We start from the raw sequence: 5,072 nt of genomic DNA, 5'->3' as shown, positions 1-5,072 counted from the left end.
TCCAAAAATCTATATGTATTGTATTCCTAATACATCGGCAAAACCAGGTTATACCTCAGCAGGATCAAACAAATTCAAAATAGATAACATCCTATCGTAACAAACTTCTTTTTCGAATCTCGCACTTAGTCGGCTACGGATATCTCGACTAACAAACTGACGAATATTTCACCTACAGCAGCTATAAATCAAAGTCTTAGCTGATGATAAGGGGAGAAGATCACAAAATGGAACACACAACATCATATTCGCTATCTCTAAGATACTTCACTAACTTGAGCATCGGAGTTCTTTTTGCAAGTACCACGCATGGGTCCGAGTTCACGAGGCTACCTCCCTGCTGGATGAGAAGTTTCAAGAGTTCGCAGAACAGTACGGAGTCTACCTATAGCAGGGAAGAGTATCCTTGCCAGAACATTTGGCTCCCACCGTAGGAGCCAAGCTCGTTTTCAGTTTGATCTAACGTTTTACGAGTTTCTTTCTATAATTCTTTTCTTTGCAGAGATTGAGTCATGACAAACCACTCAGTAACCCCTCAACCACCTCCAACCAATGTTGAGCTTTTGGCTACGAATGCCGTGCTACAAGCAGAAGTCCAGCCAATGGTCGAGCTACTAGCGGTAAAGCAGAATGACAGCAATGAAAAAGGACGACCATAAAAAGGCTAATGACGACCTTCACGAAGAACATGACTCTGAGTCAAACACGAAGACGGGCGGAGCACCCCACAAGACGAAAAGGCGGAGGATCGGCCCCTTCTCTGAAGAAATAATGATCTTCGAAATGCCTAAAAATTTTATGCTTCCAACGACGTTGGCACCATATAGAAGAATCGGAGATCCTAAAGTTCACGTTACTAAGTTTGAGTCCATGATGTTTCTTAATAGTGACTCCGATCCTATTTTGTGCCAATCTTTTCCTACTTTTTTGGATGGAGTTGCTTTACTCTAGTTTTCTAATTTGCCTGCAGGTTCAATTTCAAGCTTTGACAAATTTGCCAAGCTATTCATAAACAACTTTGTACCGTCCAAAATTTACGGATGAGATTCAGACTATCTTAGCACAATCAAATAGGAAAAACAAGAAATTCAAAAAGATTACATGACACATTTCGCAACGGCGGCCATGGAAATCCCATATCTCAACTCGGAAGTACACTTACATGCTTTAAAAAGCGGCTTCCGACCTGGAAAGTTCCAGGAAGCAATAGCGGTGGCAAAGCCGAAGACATTGGCCAAATTCAGAGACAAAGCAACCGGACAAATTGAGATCAAGGAGCTAAGGGAGGCTCGAAGAATGGAAAGACCCCATCTCGAAAAGAAGATGAAAGGTCGCACAGATCCCAAAGCAAGGACCTCAAGAAACCTTTCAAATTGATACCAAAATACGACTTGTACACTAAGTTCAATACGAAGAGAGAGGATATAATTAAAGAAATCCTACATAACAAACTTATAAAGTCGCCAAGCAAAGTAGGAACATATCAGGACCATAAGTACGTAGACAGAAGCAAACATTGTGCATTCCACCAAAAGTATGACCATACCACCGACGAATGCATAGTGGCCAAGGACTTATTGAAAAGATTAGCCAGACAGGGCCTACTAGATAAATATGTCACCTCCAGAAACCAGAAAGAAACAACCAAAGACACTGACAAGCTGAGTTATTGTTCATATTGCAAAGACAAAGGAACTTAGCATGGAATGGTCGAATCTCCTACTTCGAAAGGAGTAATAAACTATATTTTGGGAGGCTTTGCAGGGAGAGGAGCAACCAACACAGCTAGGAAAAGGAGTTACCGAGCCATGATGACAATGAACAGATCTTGCCAAGAGACACATGCTTCACCTCCAACAGAATGGATTGCCTTTGACGTCTCTGACTTCAAGCCAATGTCCAAACCTAGATGACCCAATGGTAATTTCAATACACATGGGAGAACTGACAATCAAGAAGGTCCTACTTGACCCTTGGAGCAACGCCGATGTGTTGTTATACTCCACTTTCAAAAAGATGCAACTCAGCGACAAGGCCCTACAACCCTCTGTAAGGTCCCACATCGGTTGGAGAGGGGAACGAAGCATGCCTTATAAGGGTGTTGGTGCACGAAATTGTGATCTCTAATAATGGCATTCAACTTGGTATGCGCGTTTATAACTCATCACTTTCTTCACAACCTCGCACAACTAACCAGCAAGTGCACTGGGTCGTCCAAGTAATAAACCTTACGTGAGTAAGGGTCGATCCCACGGAGATTGTTGGTATGAAGCAAGCTATGGTCATCTTGAAATTCTCAGTTAGGCGGATAATATATGGTTATAGAGTTTTCGAATAGTAATAATAAATAAACAGAAAATTAAGATAGAAATACTTATGTAAATCATTGATGGGAATTTCAGATAGGCGTATGAAGATGATGTGCTCCTTCTGAATCTCTGCTTTTCTACTACCTTCATCCAATCCTTCCTACTCCTTTCCCTGGCAAGTTGTATGTAGGGCATCACCGTTGTCAATGGCTACATCCCATTCTCTCAGTGAAAAAGGTCTAAATGCTCTGTCATAGCACGGCTAATCATCTGTCGGTTCTCGATCATGCTAGAATAGAATCCATTGATTCTTTTGCGTTTGTCATCACGCCCAACAATCGCGAGTTTGAAGCTCGTCACAGTCATTCAATTCCTGAATCCTACTCGGAATACCACAGACAAGGTTTAGACTTTCCGGACTCTCATGAATGCCGCCATCAATTCCAGCTTATACCACAAAGATTCTGATTAAGGAATCTAAGAGATATGCGTTCCGTCTAAGGTAGAATGGAAGTGGTTGTCAGTCACGCATTCATAGGTGAGAATGATGATGAGTGTCACGGATCATCACATTCGTCATGGTGAAGTGCAATGAATATCTTAGAACAAGAATAAACTGAATTGAATAGAAATAGTAGTAATTGCATTAAAACTCGAGGTACAGCAGAGCTCCACAACCTTAATCTATGGTGTGTAGAAACTTCACCATTGAAAATACATAAGTGATGGTCCAGGCATGGCCGAATGGCCAGCCCCCAAAATGTGATATGAATTCGAAAATAAGGAGAAGGACTCGATATGTGGTCAAAAGACTACTAATACAATAGTAAAATGTCTTATTCATACTAGACTAGCTACTAGGGTTTACAGAAGTAAGTAATTGATGCAGAAATCCACTTCTGGGGCCCACTTGGTGTGTGCTTGGGCTGAGCTTGAGCTTTACACGTACAGAGGCTTCTTTTGGAGTTGAACGCCAAGTTGTAACGTGTTTTTGGCGTTCAACTCTGGTTCGTGACGTGTTTCTGGCGTTTGACTCCAGAATGTAGCATGGAACTGGCGTTGAGCGCCAGTTTACGTCATCTAATCACAAATAAAGTATGGACTATTATATATTGCTGGAAAGCTCTGGATGTTTACTTTCTAACGCCGTTGAGAGCGCGCCATTTAAAGTTATATAGCTCCAGAAAATTCATTTCGAGTGCAGGGAGGTCAGAATCCAACAGCATCAGCAGTCCTTTTGTCAGCCTTTTATCAGAGTTTTGCTCAGGTCCCTCAATATCAGTCAGAAAATACCTGAAATCACAAAAAAATACACAAACTCATAGTAAAGTCCAGAAATGTGAATTTAGCATAAAACCCAATGAAAACATCCCTAAAAGTAGCTAGATCCTACTAAAAACTACCTAAAAACAATGCCAAAAAACGTATAAATTATCTGCTCATCACAACACCAAACTTAAATTGTTGCTTGTCCCCAAGCAACTGAAAATCAATTAGGATAAAAAGAAGAGAATATACTATAAACCTCAGAATATCAATGACTATTAATTCTAATTAGATGGGCGGGACTTGTAGCTTTTTGCTTCTGAACAGTTTTGGCATCTCACTTTTTCCTTTGAAGTTTAGAATGATTGGCATCTATGGAAACTTAGAATTTCAGATAGTGTTATTGATTCTCCTAATTAATTATGTTGATTCTTGAACACATCTACTTTTATGAGTCTTGGCCGTGGCCCTAAGCATTTTATTTTTCAGTATTACCACCGGATACATAAATGCCAGTATGCCACAGACACATGACTGGGTGAACCTTTTTAGATTGTGACTCAGCTTTGCTAAAGTCCCCAGTTAGAGGTGTCCAGGGTTCTTAAGCACACTCTTTTTGCTTTGGATCACGACTTTAACCACTCAGTCTCAAATTTTTCACTTGGACCTGCATGCCACAAGCACATGGTTAGGGACAGCTTGATTTAGCCGCTTAGGCCTAGATTTTATTTCCTTGGGCCCTCCTATCCATTGATGCTCAAAGCCTTGGATCCTTTTTACCCTTGCCTTTTGGTTTTAAGGGCTATTGGCTTTTTCTGCTTGCTTTTTCTTTTTCTTTCTAATATTTTTTTGCCAAATATTTTTTTCGCAAGCTTTTGCTATTCACTGCTTTTCTTGCTTCAAGAATCAAATTTATGATTTTTCAGATTATCAGTAACATTTTTCTTTGTTCATCATTCTTTCAAGAGCCAAAAATTTTAACATTCATAAACAACAAGATAAAAAATATGCACTGTTCAAGCATTCATTCAGAAAACAAAAAGTATTGTCACCACATCAATATAATTAAACTAAATTCAAGGATGAATTCAAAACTCATGTACTTCTTGTTCTTTTGTATTAAAAACATTTTTCATTTAAGAGAGGTGAAGGATTCATGGAATTATTCATAGCCTTAAGACATAGTTATTAAATACTAATGATCATGTAGTAAAGACACAAAACATAGATAAACATATAGCATAAAAATCGAAAAATAGAGAAATAAGAACAAGGAATGAGTCCACCTTAGTGATGGTGGCGTCTTCTTCTTGAAGGACTAATGATGTCCTTAAGCTCTTCTATGTCTCTTCCTTGCCTCTGTTGCTTGATCCCTAGTGATTTTGGTGCTCCTATCCTTAGTTGCTCCCAATAACTGTGTGGAGAAAAATGTATCCCCTGAGGTATCTCAGGGATTTCTTGATGAGGGAATTCTTCATGCTCTATTGATGTGCAGTC

Source organism: Arachis stenosperma, chromosome 7, assembly GCF_014773155.1.
Source record: "Arachis stenosperma cultivar V10309 chromosome 7, arast.V10309.gnm1.PFL2, whole genome shotgun sequence".
Classification (NCBI taxonomy): Eukaryota; Viridiplantae; Streptophyta; class Magnoliopsida; order Fabales; family Fabaceae; genus Arachis; species Arachis stenosperma.
Note: the sequence above shows the minus strand (reverse complement) of the source record.